Source organism: Pinus tabuliformis, chromosome X, assembly GCF_031772625.1.
Source record: "Pinus tabuliformis cultivar Carrire ecotype Pingquan chromosome X, CPIR1, whole genome shotgun sequence".
In the NCBI taxonomy this organism is placed as follows: Eukaryota; Viridiplantae; Streptophyta; class Pinopsida; order Pinales; family Pinaceae; genus Pinus; species Pinus tabuliformis.
In genome coordinates this window covers 1,548,304,230-1,548,320,053 of record NC_142308.1, presented here as the reverse complement: position 1 = coordinate 1,548,320,053, position 15,824 = coordinate 1,548,304,230, and positions in this window count along the sequence as shown.

Below are 15,824 nucleotides of genomic sequence, written 5' to 3'. Positions count from 1 at the left end.
GTAAACAATCAAATGGAGGTGAATGATCGGCCAATGGAAAAGTGGAGGTGACGGTGCAAACATGACCAAGGCTTTAATGGTTGATAACGTTACATTCACGGTGGTTATTTACCAGAGGAAAGTTCATTTTTTAACGAGCTTAAATGCGGATTGAAACACTTGCTCGGTCTTATGTTTATTTTTTAACGAGCATGAACTATGTGCTAAAACTGCTCGATCTTATGTTTATTTTTTAACGAGCATGAACTATGTGCTAAAACTGCTCGATTAATCCAGTCATATGATAAGAATGTCTCATGTAAGATGCCATTTTTTATGGAGCTTGCGCCTTACAAAGCTATGCCCCGCATCCTTTTGTTATGCAAGTTCGGAAACGACTAATCCTACGAGTTTAAAGGGTTAGAGGTCCTAAAAATTTTAAAAATAAATAGCCGCCCCTTGCTTGCACTCCAAAAGGTTTGGATGCCCCTAGGTATAAAGTACGATTTCAAGGTTACCCCTCAATTTGTAGATAAAACATTTGTTCTACCAGGAAAGGCCTACCTCTTTCAGGTTACCAAAGATTGTCTCATTTGCGCAGTAAACAAAACACTTCTTCGGCGATGTCTACCGAGATAAACAAAGGTGAATGACGACGCTCGCCGATTCACATAACTTTGAAAAAAGAATCTTATTCTAGAACAACCCCTCTTCCAATCATGGAGGGGGTATGGACTAGTCATATTCTCCCGCGGAAACCTACCCTATACCCAAATTTTTCCTGCCGAAGCAGACCAGGACGCATACCCCCTGGGTTCCAGTCATATCCCTCCGAATTACTCGTGCTCATCGGGAGGACGGACCATGGGTTGAGACATTTCTTGCGTGAAGAGACCATTTAGGGATGGTATATGACTATTTGTGATGCATGATCCGGGAAATGAAAGCTGGTCCATGAGCCTGACCACTCTTCCTTCGTGTGGAAAACACATTACTCTAAAGAGTGAGGAGACGATGGCTCCCATGCAATAAATATAGTCTCGTCCAAGGAGTAAGTTATAATCCAAGGGTCCTTGAACGACCATCACGTTAATTTGAACGGTCTTCCCTTTCAATGTTATGGGCACATTGGGGAGGATCCCTAAAGGTCGACTGGTTCCTTTATCAAAACCTGTCAGATTTCTCATCTCAGGCAAAAGCGACGGCGAACCAAGCGCTTTCCAAGCAGTAGAGGAAAGGATACTCACAGAAGCCCCCTCATCTATGATGGTACCAACCATGACCATTCTATATATTTGGACGATAATTCTGAATGGTATGCTTGCTGGTAAACGGGGTTTGCCTAGTTGATTCCAGTCGAAGGAGACAACTAGGTTGCTTGGAGGTGGGACCGAGTAGACGGCCGGGTGTGGCTCTGACGAACTTCCTTCCTGCAATAAAGGAATGGGTAGGTTTCCCCCGTGTTCGTCGGAGTCTGTGTTGATGAAGAGAATTTAGACGGTGTCATCCTTATTCTCCTTAGTGAATGTATCATTCGAAGATAAAACCTCTAAAGGCAAGACCGGGTCAACTGCCGCCTCGACCTTTTGACTTTCGTCGGGTATGGATTTAGCTGGTTCATCTTCAATGACCGGCGCTTCAGCTGACCACTTGAGCGGGCCAGCTGGATTTTCAACTAACGAAGGACTTGGCAAGAGTTTTTTATATCCAGGAGGGATTCGTAACGGTGAAACCGGACGATCATCCAAAACTCTTTTAGCTTCATCTAAGAAGGGACAACGGTGGATGGTGTGATCGCCTTCGCACACTTTACAGGGAGATCTAGCTCTCCCTTTTCGTCCTAGGACTTCACTTTCGCTAGTTGACGGTGTGCTTTCAACATGGCAATCAGAGGTTGACGCCACCGGATTGTGCAAAAGGGGAGACCAGTCCCTTAGTATCCGAGGGATGTAAGGACAATCTCTGTGAAAGTGGTCTCCCTTGCAAATGACACATGGCGATTTAGGCCTGGCCAGTGCTGTGTGTGGATTTTCATTAGACGACACTTGTTTTCCCTTATTTGCCTTTGGCTCCTTCTTCTTTTTCTCTTTCTTCTTCTTTTCCTTCTTCTCCTTAGGAACTTGGTTTTTAGCTTTACCACTCCCGTCAAGCGAACAGGAAGGAAGAGAGGAAGAATTAGAGGAAGTAGAAGGTTGGTGGGAAACTCTGGACTCGTCTAATTGTTGATTCGACTGTTCAGGAATAGTGGTGTTCTGAACGACATTGGTTGAGAAGAGCCAGACTGGAAAGCCAATTGTTAGTCCTGGAAGCAACAATGTGGCCATATGGGGCGCACCAACATCTCCCCAAGAGGAGAAAGGACTAGGATTTCCACCAAGGGGAATTCCTTGGTTGGTAGGCTCCATTTTCTCAACCTAAATATCAACGTGGAAAAAAGGGTATGAATATTCCGTTTAAAATAAATTTTAACGACGCTTGGACACAACTTGCTTTTTCAATTTTAAAGAGTCGAGAAAAAGCAAAAGATGACTCTAGTCTCTTTCGATTTTTAATGAGCCTGAAGTGACAAGTGCTCAGATGGACCTTTTCCGTTAAGGATTCTGAAAAGGAATGAAAGGGAATTAGAGGGTGTGCCAAACCAATCGCAAAACCGCATAATACTTTTTAAGGTACAGGCGGTCAATCTTCTCGAATGTTGTGTTCAGTGCATTGCGATCAGTAGGGCAGCCGGCACGGCTTCCTATGGATAAAGGTTTTATGCCTATAGGGATCTCGCAATATATACTCGACGGTACGTGGGAGCACAATCCATACTGGCACTTATCGTCTCTCGGGAGGAATCACCCAACCATCAGTGAGGCCGACAGTCACCAGGTTTTACGACGCCGGAACACGTCTCTAGCCTAGACCTCTATGTTGTGCGTTAAGTTACAAAGCGTTGTTAAGTTCATTCAATTTATTTTAGGTTGATATTTCTTAGAAGTTTGCCTTTTTGGATCACCACGAGATGTAGATGAAATTCCTAAATGCAATCTAAAGATGATAAGCAAGCATTTATCTCTTTTCAACAATGAAAATCCTAGCTACAAGGGGAAAAGAAAGACACAATCTTTTCTCAAAGAGCAAAGAGCACACTGTAAATGCACTTTTCCTAAATCAAACCATACAAACTGTCAAAATGCAAATGCACTTGTGCATGTATTTGTTTTCACTTTCTTAATATTGATGCTTGAAAAGAAAGTTGTTGTACAAACATGAATTCGATTTCAAGTGAAAACACAAACAAGTTTCTTTTTGAAATCAAAAAGACGATTACGACACTTTATGATTTTGAAGTAAACACTTGTTTCAACAATATAAATTCACAAATTCAAACCAAAAGACAAAAGTAAAAGCACAATCAACTGTCAACAGCAAACAAATTTACTCTTAAGATCAAAACGACACTTACGACAGGTCTAGATCTAAGGGCGACAGTATGACTAGTTTACTTTTGTAATGGGAAACTGAAAATGATGTAACAAATACACAAAAACAAATACAGTTTCTTTTATACAACTGAGGCAGAATTAAGGCAAAGAGAAGGGGTTTTGAGATAGGTACACACACTGATAACAGGCTGCAAAAATCAGAGAGAAAACTGAACAAAATGAAGCAAAGAACCACAGCTGCACAGGGCAAAGGCTGATCAGCGCACATGTTGCACAGAGAAAATGAATTGCAGCGCAGGTAGCCCTCTCGGGACCTGCGTTGAAATGCAGAACCTCTTCACAGAGCCTGCACTGAAGCAGAAACGAGAATTTTCTCTGGGTTCTGGGTCACGGTTTGCAGTTTAATCTATGGTTTTTGCCCAGATAAAAGCTATTAGTAAGGTACAATTAGAGGGATGATTTAAAGGAGGACTAGGTGCTATCACAAAGGGCAGTTAGAGAATTTGTGGATCAGCTATTCAAATCATAAACAGGCCCAGTGAATGGACTAGAGTAGCAGATCTCTACTTTGCATTTGTAAATGGCAAATGCAGTTCGATTCGCCACTCCTAAGTTTATGAGAAGAACAACAATAGAAACACAAATAAACTAACTAGATACGATCCCCAGCGGAGTTGCCAATTTGTTGTTGGGAAAAGTATCTATTTAGCACACCCCTATCCCACTATAAGGTGTGATAGTGCCTTAGCAACAAACAAGGAAAACTACTTGAGTATTCTTCTTTATGAAATGTAAATGAAGAGGAAGGATGTAACTAACCTGTGTCTTTCGCTAGTTTGTTGATCCAATCGCTCTTCTCTTTGTTTGCTTCTTGTTGCCTGCTCCCTTAGTGGCCCAACTTCACTAAGTTCCTGCAAGATCATAGAAGAGAGAAACTACACGAAGATATAGATTTACATTCATAAACAGCTCATGATCAGATTAAGCTAAACATGCAAATATATCAAAACATCACTGATATACAAGCATGTAGAAGAAACTCAAATAGTTTTATTGATATGATAATAAAGTCCAAGAGGAGATACAACCAAGTGAGTCCCGATCCAGCCTCTACCTCGCAGCAAAGGAATCCCTTCCTCACCTCCAACAAAGCATAAGTCACCCAATGCATTAATCTCAATCTCAAACCAACATCAATTGTCTGCAAAGTACAAAATTCCAGCCTCTAGATCTCTGGGATGAGGGATCCATATATAGATGTAAGTAGAGAGGATGAGTCAGCTTATGTTTTGACTTGTGGCTTCTCTTTGTCAGTTCTTGCTTCCACTTGGAGACTGAGAGCCTCTTACTCATCACTGGTCGAATTCAGTGAGGCAAGTGTCATTGGAGAAGATTCTGGAAGCTTTCATTGTCTCTCCACCTCGTTGAATGACTCTGCCAGTTGTCATTTCCCGCTCAACGCACCTGGGTAGTGCATTCATGTGCGTTGCAACGCACCTAGCCAGTGTATTTGGGTGCTTTGCAACGCAGGCAGCTAGTGGAGCTTCTGAATTGATCCTGATTTGACTAGTTTTGAGCAGTTTCTGGTGGAGAACTTCTGGGAGAAGCTGTCATTGGTTGACTTTGTTCCTTTAGGGGCAGGAACAACACTTTTAGGGACTTTAGATCCCTTGGATTATGGACATTTCATGCTTAGAGCTGTAAGGCACAAAAATGTCTATAACACTATGTACGCCTCTTCTTCCTTAATTACTTCATTAGGAGAAACTATATTTGCATCCACTTGGTTAAATTTACAAATCAATAGTTCTAAACCAAGTGTACCTTACAATCAGAGAAAATTTATTGTCATTATCCTCTCCCTCTTTATAGGAGAACATTCTATTATAAATTTTCTATTTGTACTTGTCTATGTTGCCATTTGTTGCATGCAAGATTTTGTAGATAGATCCATTTGGAAGTTACCACTTTCTTCCCTTCAGCACAACCTAGGTATACTTCAAATTTATTGATCTTCCTACTTCCTCTGAACTCATATCTCATCTAGTACAACATCTCTTGATATGAGCCATGATTCTGGAATGTCTTCTTCTCACATGCTTTGATTTTCTCTTTCACTTCTTCTATCTACTACTAGAGCATTGGAATCATTCAACACACTGCACCCCTCACTAGGAGACCATGGAAGATTAATTACAACTAAGCAAAGGTTACAAAGACAAGAGACTCAGTTAAACAATGTAACAACTATAATAATAAAAGAGGAGAAATATACAAAGTTATATTTTGAGAGTTATAGGGAAATGTAAGCTCCCTCTAGATATTAGCCTTGTTCCATCCATCCGGTAACTTTATTGTCCTCATCCTCACCATCAACATGATTTTATACCTTCCTTTCTAGAGTTACAGTTTCTTTTTTTAGTGAAAACGTTAATTTAGCTCTTAGGGTTTTTTCCACAAACCCTAAAGATTTCTTATTCAAGCCCTTTTAAATATATAGGGTTTTCAAACCCTATATTTCCTATTCTTGTATCCACATATCAAAACCCTAGAATTGATATGCTCTTTACATAGGAGATGAGTTTTATCATATCCATCAATAAATCGAAGGAAGACATGTTCAATGATTATCCTTGGTCTGTTCAGACCAAGTAACTATGCTTTCTCGTAATCATTGTAGCAACAATAATACTTTGTCCTGAGATACTTAGTATTTATTTTAATGGAATCCATCATTCTGGACCAAGCATTTGATATCAGTATCAAAAATTTCTCACAACAATGTATGTGACATCAACATTTTAGAGACAAATACATTCAAGAACTTAGGAGAGAGAGTGTTTCTCTACTGATGGTTATAGTATGGTGATGTTGTTTGATTTCGCCTTATAGTGATGTTGGTATTGATGGAGCTATTGTTTGACTTTTTATCTTTTTGTTGGTTGTATGTGTTGGTGAACATATTTTCTACTACGGTCATGACATAGAGAGACTTTTGTTGTTTCTCCGGGAGAGAGAGTATTTGACAGAGTTATTGTGTCTTCCACTTTCTTTCATGATGCAATAGGGAGCGAGAGAGCTTTTAACTTTTTGATATATTGAGATTAGATTTAGTTAGTGTTTGGGAGGAGTATTGTCTATTCACCTATGATTACCATTGATGCATTTATCACTTTCCCATTTATTTCAAAGGGGGACTGATCAAGGATATCAATTTTTTGAGGTCAAAATCAGTTGTTTTGATTAGCTGGAGTTGTCATCAATGACAAAGGGGGAGATTGCTGGCATTGGTGTTGTGTTTGATAGTTGGCATTGATGTCATGACTCAACCTAGTTATAACTTTGTGCTAGATGTGCAATAGTTAGTACAGGAGCTATATGATTGTTAGATTTGTGTACATGTTTTTTATTTATTATGAATCCTTGTAATGATGAAAATGAAGAGTCTTATCATGCTCTATCCTTGTATTTTCTACTACGAAAGTTGAGAATTCTATCCATTCTATTGGAGATTGTAATGGCTCTGAGACGTGTTGAGTCAAAGTGTATGTGATCTTGGATGTCATTGTCATAGTCTTGTATTTGATGATGTAGTCCTATAAAAGTGTGTGTGAATTGTGTTGGTCATTTTCATGAAAATAATTATTCAACCATGTAAGCACACACTAGTGCAAATTGGTATTTGGTTTTCATAGGTCCATTGCATTAGGTGAAAGTTGTAAATATTGAGTCCTTGGAGTCTTTGGTGTCAGTTGATTCCTATAACCATGTAAGAGACCTATGAAGCCCTATAATTTATGTTCAAGCACTTTGGTCAAGAGTCGGTCATTTGGTCTATGAGGAGTAACTTTCAGCAAGAAGGCTTTCTTTGTAGGTTGTTGATGATGATGATGCTGAGACGGAGTTTGTCTAGTGTGTTTGCTAAGAAGATATAGTTGTTGTGTTTCTGCCTGAGGGAATATGGCTAGTTATGATTGTTGCTCTGGCCTTATCTATGTATGTGCTATTGCTATATTTTTTAAAGGATTTTATGGTTGATTACAGGATGGTGATATTTCTCATTAAGTTAGGAGAGATAATTCTTCTCTATTTATGGTTATAGTATGGTGATGTTGTTTGAGTTGGCTTGATAGTGTTTTTGGTGTCGATGGAACTATTGTCTGGGATTGTTGTTGTTGTTGGCTCTATGTGTTGGTGATCATATTTTCTACTACTTCCATGACATGGAGAGATTGTTGTTGCTGCCTCAAGAGAGAGAGTATTTGGTAGAGTTATTACTGCTCCTGCTCATTGTCATACTACTATGGGGAACAAGAGATTTTGTTGCTTATTGATTTATTGTGATAACATCTATCTAGTGTCTAGGGGAAGTATTGTCTCTTCAACTATGGTTACCATTATTTATTTTATCCCTTTATTGTTGATGTTAAAGGGGAAGTAATCAAAGTTATCAATCTTCAAAGGTCACTATGAGTTGTTTTGATCAGCGGGAGTTGCCATGAATTCCAAAGATGTAGATTGTTCGCATTAGTGTTGTTTTAATGGTTGGAATTGATATAAGCCAGGTTATGAATTTGTGTTGGATGTGAACTAGGCTGTACAAGAGCTAGATGATTGTTAGCATTGGTGTGTGTTACAGTGTTGTTGGTGTGCATTGCAGATGTTTAGTTTTAGATGATTGCTTATGCATATGCTTATTTGGTACAGGTATTGACCATGATTGGTTGCAGTTGTATGTCGTATTGTCTTGTGTATGATTGTTTCGTTCCACTAGATGGTATTCGATTATGTGCATGTGGATTTGAAGGTTGTGGAGTAGCTTTGCATGGGAGAGTGGAGATAACTATGTCATTTGTAGGACTTTTATTTGATGGTGTAAGTGTTGGAATAGTTGTGGAATGATTTTTATATTTTTGGAAGAGGTTTGGGCTGAGATACATTTCATTATTCCCTATACTCTATCCTGGCCACTGGGATGTAGGCCCATCCGTGTGAATAGAGGCCTTTAGCTGCTAGGAGAAAGGCATGTGTGTGCGGCAGCAACTAAGACGTCTCAATTGGGAGCACAGGTCTGAGGATCTAACCATGAATAAAAAAATACCTTGGTAAGCTCGAGCATGAGTATAATAATACCATGGTATTTCCCTTGGTATTTGATTGGAGGTGGATGATGATAATTTGCTATACATATGTTTATGTGTGTGTGTGTGTGTGTGTGTGTGTGTCATGTTGATTGAAAAAAAAAAAATTGGTAAGAGTGAAAGAGTGATACAAGTGTTTATAAGGCCTATTGTACATCTATAGCAGGTGTCAGTAGTTTTCGTATATGTTTTCATTTTCATATGAGAACATAGAGAGGTTGTTGGGTTGCTCATGTTGAGCAGATTTGAGAACCTAGTTTGAAATATTGTGAAATGTGGTTCACATGGAGGATTTGAAGGTGTAGAGGCTTTATGCTAGTGGAGTCTAGCAAACAGTCATTAGAGGAGGAGAATATCCATATGTCGTGGCGGATAATCGAGTAGTATCTGGGCAAGGCTTGTTGGTTGTGGCGGCTTCTAGATGATTGTTTTCTGTACATTTATATGAGAAGAAACTTCATAGTTGATGGGTGCCAATAGACTATTATAATAGTGATTCAAGTATTCTACCTTATGGAGGCAAGCTAGTCTATGTAAAAAAAAATCAGGTATTATTAGAAGATCTGAGTAGTGCAATGGCAAGTTGTTTTTTACCTTGAAGGGGGTTTTCCATGAGAACGCTTGTGTCCTCTTGTGTGGATTTCTATTGATATTGTTCATGGTTATTATTCTAGTCCTACATACATATTTCTGATTTCATGATGGGTTAGTGATGTTTAGAGTGTTTTGTAAAAGATTTAAAACTTTAATTAAAACCCTATCATCATTGATTCACTACGACCTCTCAGTAGTGAGGCCATTTCCAACATATTCATAAACATTTGATGTAATCAGAGTTGGTGCCTTGATTTACATCATAATACAAAAACAAGATTTGGTACTATTTCGTGTTGAAGGGTTTCCACATTAAATCATTGTGTTCAAATATTATGTGATTATTTCTTTCTTATGTTTTATTGAACAATTTACAATTGAATACATAACTACTTTACCTAGAAAGAAAAATCTATAACTCACTGATGAGCTCGCCCCTTTTATCAATTCTTGATTCCCATCACTTTTATGAATTTATACTTTTTTAACATATTTGGAAAAGGAAATTATATGTATTACTTAATTTAAATAGAAAATGTTGATATTATAAAATTTTTGTCCTACATTTATTTTTACTAGTAGTTATATAGTCTAACAATTCATGATTTCATAATGCCTCTACCGAACTCCCTCACACTTCGCGCCCCAATTCCCCCGTTACCTTAGGTACAACAAATATGTTGTAGTTCCCTACTGGTGGAACTATTCTTCAACTTGAGCATACAAAAACTACTTACTTATATTTCATAATATTCTTGAAAATCCAATAAATTTATTAATTTTCAAAATATTTCAAAATCTACAATGAATAAAAATTACCAAACCAAATTCTCAGCCCTTCAAGCCCAAATTCCTCCCCATGAAACATATTCAAACCTCAATACCAATTAGAACATGTGAAAATTTAGGCTTTAGTTAGTTGGAATGGATTGTTTGAGTGACGAGTCCTTGTATATTGTTAAAGGCGTGGTCCATGATAACTAGAAAATGACATTAGAAATAGAAAACTTAATGTGAAAAAACATGCAAAGAATTATATTCTCTAGGGTTGATTAAAAAGACAAGAAGAAACAAAATGAAACATAGAGAAACAAGGTAGGACATATGCATTTATGGGTGAGATATTTCCTTCACATATTAGCAATAAATTCCAAATGGTACCAGTGGGTATTGTCACAGTTATACTATAGAGCTTATCAAATTTGCAAAGAGAGAAGCAACATGAGCTCTGTGCCAACTACTTAAAGAGGTATAATTTAAGGCAGATTCCATTAAGACTTCGAAAGAATGAATTGAGGATTATAGGCATTGGAAGGCAAGTGAATCTATAGTGAGAGGTGGAACTCCTTTAAGTACTCCAGAGAGGAGAATATGTAGCTATGAGAAATCATCTAGTGTTACAACCAAAATAAATTACCAAAATAAAACGAAAGAAAAATATTTTATGAAAAAATAATTTAAGAAGGAAAAACCTCCTATAGTTGACGAAGAGGTCAATAAGGATGATAAAGTAGAAGCATGATTATTAGGAATTAAGAAGTGTTTAATGGTGCATTATTAATCTGATAATATGAAAACAAGAATATCCACCTTAAGAACTCTGTGGTGTAAAGGTCATTGTTTCGAAAGTTTGTCGGAAAAAGTTTATCCATGGTAAGGCATGATGTGGCCAAGCCCAGGTGCAATCCCCATATGATTTTGAAAGCTTTTTTGCACTTGGGTCTTGAGTACTCAAGGCACAGTTTAGGCATGTTAGTCATCTAAGGACTCACATAACCTAGAAGATAAAAAAAAAGAGTATCGATTTTCAGTCTGAAAGGAAAGGCTAATTATTGGTGGGAAGAATTGAGGAATGTCAACCACATAAGAGAAAAGGAGTTGTCCTAGAGGAGAATTGAGAGAAAATTTTGAGAGAACTGACTATTTAAAAGATATTATGACATGAAGGTCAAGGAGTCCCATGAGAAAAAACTAGGGTAATTGAAAATTGATGTGTACATCAACAAAATATTTGAGTTGCAGAGGTATGTGCCTTACAAAATGAATGCCAAGGTAAAGACCCAAAGACATCGCAGTGGATTTCCAAAGGCTTACAAAGACATACTAGAGTTTGATGAGCCAAAAGCCTTAGAGGAAACTACACGAAGATGAAAGATTAGTATGAAAAATCCATACATAAGACTAAGTTTTGGATTGATTGAGAAGTAAGAGGTAATCCTAGATTTAGAGGAGAAGGGAAGAAAAATGTAGGACATCAACCAAGAGAAATAAATGTGAAGTTTAACACTCCTTTCAAGGGTTAGTTTTACCCAAAACCTACTATCGTTAGTAGTGACCAGTTTTCCAATCCTAGAAGAGAGAAAGTCAAGGCGTTCTGAATAGGAATGGTGAAATGATGGACATGTGCACAAAACCAGTTACTGAGGGATTATTCTCGACATTAGCAAAATGGTCCAAGGTTGTACAATTTTCAAGAAGAAGATACAACTAATGATGTGATTCATAACTTTCCATTAATCTATGCCAGAGTGGACAAAAAATAGGCTCATCATCAATATTCAATGATCAAGAGGGAAGGTATGGTCATTTATTAACATGTTTCAAGTTTGATTGAATCACTATATAATTTCAACTATGTTAGCCCAAAATTCATGGAAAAGTGTGCATTATAGAATAAATCTTGCATGTAACCATGTTTGGTTTAGCTATTTGCGAGAATCAAAAGGCGAATTAAAAATGTACTGAAATTGGAATTTGTCTTAATATGGAGAGGATTCAACTCTCTTAAGGACATAAAGTTACCCCAATTTCCCTGTCTGATGCATCCATGTGAATGTGAGAGGGAAATGTCTAAATAGGAACTCTTAAGATAGGTCTTGTCATTAACATATTTTTTGTATTCTCAATTTCTCCCTAGCATGGATCTGTCCAACAAACTCAATATATCTGGTGAGCGAGGTAAGAAAAGGAGATGCAATATTACTAAAATATTTTATAAATCTATGATAGTATGTCTAAGATGAGAGAAGATGCTTAGCACAAAACTTTGAAAATTTGCATGGCCATTACATATGCAAAATAATAAAAACTCACCAAAGGATAGTTGTGAATGGTTTAATCTTAGTCTTTAGGACTCATTTGAATCTACTAAGAAGGAAAATAATGTTTTTTCGAAATAAAATCAAATACATGGTCAATGAAGAGAAAGGGAAAATGATATTTTTGTGTGGATTTATTAAGTTCTTTGTAGTCAACAAATATTATCTATTTTCCATTTCTCTTGGGAAAAATAACCACATGAGATGTCATTCACTATAAGCAATTGGATATATGAACTTATCATTTAATAATTTCTTTAATTCTTGCTTCACAATATATTTTAAGTTAGGATTCCTTTTCTTTTGATGGTGGTGAATAGACTTGTGACCCTCCTTTGTGGTGAGTGCACACAAAAACATGTGCTCCTTTAATCCCTTGTAATCCCATGAAAAGGAATCAATGTATTGTCTTTAAATAGTGAGCAGATGATATTGGTGTTTAGTTGAAAGTGAGGAGTTGCTTTTTAATAGTTTTGAGGGGTTGATTTCTACCATCTTCAAGTTACTTTGATCAAAATTGATAGTAAATAATTATGCCTCTAGATTCTCATGGTGTGAACTATGCCATCCTACGGATGACCCTCTTTTATCGCATCAATGTTCATAGCAACAAAATATTGGTTTTGTAGAAAATTATGAATTGAATCATCCATATCACCCTTCTTGCTACTAATGGTGGTTTCTATTGTACACTAGTGTCTGAAATTCATCATAGACAACATATTGAGTTGGGTATATAATACAAGCTATTTTGGGGATTATGAATTTGTGATTTTCATGCTTCCAACCCCACAACTCATTTTCACCATAAATCCAACTTGAAATACACTATACAAAAGCCTTGTTTTCAGCTTCAAGTTGTAGAAAAAAATAAGATTCAATGCATTATAAAACTAATGGATGGTAAAAAAATAACCTATATGCTTGGATTATCCCTGAAATATTCCCAAAACATCCTTGAAATCTGTCAAGAAATCCTTGAAATATGCCAAAAATATCTATGAAAATCAGCTTCGAACTTCTTTACAACCAACAAATTCTCAATGAAATCTCTAGTAGTGTGCAAAAGTCCCAACACTAGGAAGTCGGGTAAGTGGGCTTTTTTTGTGATATGGGTCCTATAAAAATGATTTAGTTATTTCAGAGATATATAAAATTATCATGATCCAACAAAATTCTTTATAATTTTAGTGTTAATCTAATTTTATTTCATAAAAAAATGTTTTGTCTTTAACATTTTATTATTATATAGTTTTCTACAAATTTTTTTTTTATTTTTTTTATAGTTTTTGATAACAAGTTTAATTTATGAGCATTATGATCATTATGAAGCATACAATTAGCAGGAAGCGCTACAGACATGTGGGTTATGAAGCTAACTTATGTGAGACATGTGGGTTATCAAGCTTAATGATGTTCTAGCTCACACTAAGTTGTGTGCAAAGAAACTTCCTAGTTGATGGGTGTCAGCACACTGTTATACGAGTCGTGTCTTCGAGCTTGTGGAGGCAATCTACACTATGTATAATTTTTTCAACTATTAATATAAGATTTGAGTAGCACAACAATTGGTGGTTTTTTTCCTTAGTACGGGTTTTCCACCAGAACACTTGTATCCTCTTGCGTGGATATATATTGATATTGTTCATGGTGTTTATTCTAGTTTTACATGTTATATTTGTGATTTGATGTTGTGTTAGTGATCTTTAGAGTGTTTTGATGAAATATTTAAAAATTTAATGAAAATTATATCATTATTGATTCACTAACCACCTCTTAGTAGTGAGTCCATTTCCAATGCAATCAGAGTTAGTGCCTAGATTTACATCATAATACAAAAAATAGCTTTGGTACTTTTTAATTGTGCAAGAATTTCCAGATTAAATCAATGTGTTCAAATGTTATTTTATTTTTTCTTTCTCATGTGTTGTTGAACGATTTACAATTGAATACATAATTGCTGCAGGTAGAAAGGAAAATTTAAAATCATTGATTCTCTCACCCCTCTCAACAATTCCTAATTCCCATCACTTTTATGATTTTGTACTTTTTTAACATGTTTGGAAAAGGAAATGATATGTATTACTTAATTTAAATAGAAAATGTTGATAGTATAATTTTTTTTTTCTTACAATTATTTTTACTAATAGTTATATAGTCTAACAATTCATGATTGCATAATGCCTCTATGGAGCTTCCTCACACTTCATGCCCCAATTCCCCCCTTACCATATGTAAAACAAGTATGTTGTAGTTCTTTACTGGTAGAACTATTCTTCTACTTGAGAATATAAAAACTACTTATTTGAATTTCAAAATATTCTTGAAAATCGAATAAATTATTAATTTTTAAAATATTTCAAAATATACTATCAATAAAAATGACCAAACCAAATTCTTGGCAATTCACACCCAAATTCCTCTCCATGCAACATATTCAAACTTCAATACCAATTAGAACATGTGAAAATTTAGGCTTTAGTTCCTTGGATTAGATTTTTTGAGTTACAAGTCATTGCATATTGTTAAAAGGGTTGTCCATGATAACTAGAAAAATGACATTAGCAATAAAGCACCTAATAGTAAAAAACATGCAAATCATAACATCCTCTAGTGGAGACTACAATGATAATAAGCAAACAAATGAAATAGAGAGAAACAAGGTGTGACATTTGCTTTAATGGGTGAGATATTTCTTTCACATATTAGGAATCAATTCCAGAGTGTGGTCGGATGCCATGGGCGTTATACTATACAGGAGAAGCAACATGAGCTAGGTTTCGATTACCTAGGGAGGTATAATTTAACGCACACTCCATCAAGAGTTCGGAAGCATGAATTGAGGATTATTGGTGCAGAGGAAAACAAAACTAGGAAAAGGCATAGGAAGGTAAGTCCAAGTATAGTGAGAGGTGGAACTCCACAAAGTAGCTATAAGCAATTGTCTAGTGTTGCAACCAAAAGAAATTACCAAAAGAAAAGGAAAGAGAAATATTTGATGGAAAAATAATTTAAGAAGGAAAAGCTTCCTATAGTTCAAAAACAGAGCAAGAAGGATGAGAAAGTAGAAGCATGATTATTGGGAATGAAGATGTATTTAAGGGTGCACTATTACTATGATAATATGAAAGAGAGAATATCCACTTTTCGTCACTTCCTAGTGTAAAGGTCACTAGTTCGAACGTTTGTGTATGTCTACGATGAGACAATATACTTAGCACAACCCTTCTAAAAGTGGGAAGGCCATTACATATTCAAAATAAGAAAAAATCACCAAAGGATAGTTGAAAGCGGTTTTATCCTTGCCTTTAAGACTAATTTGGATCTACTAACAAGGAAAATAACATTTTTTGGAAAGAGAATTAAGGACATGGTCAATGAAGAGAAAGTGAAAATGATATTTCCATGTGGATTTATTAAGTTCCTTGTAGTCAACAAAGGTTATCCATTTTCCATTTCTCTTGGGAACAATAACCACAAGAGATACCATTAACTATATGGGTGCATGTTACCATTCATGAATGACTTCATTCTAAACTTCATTATTAAAATAAAGTTAATTCTTAAAATATATTTCATTC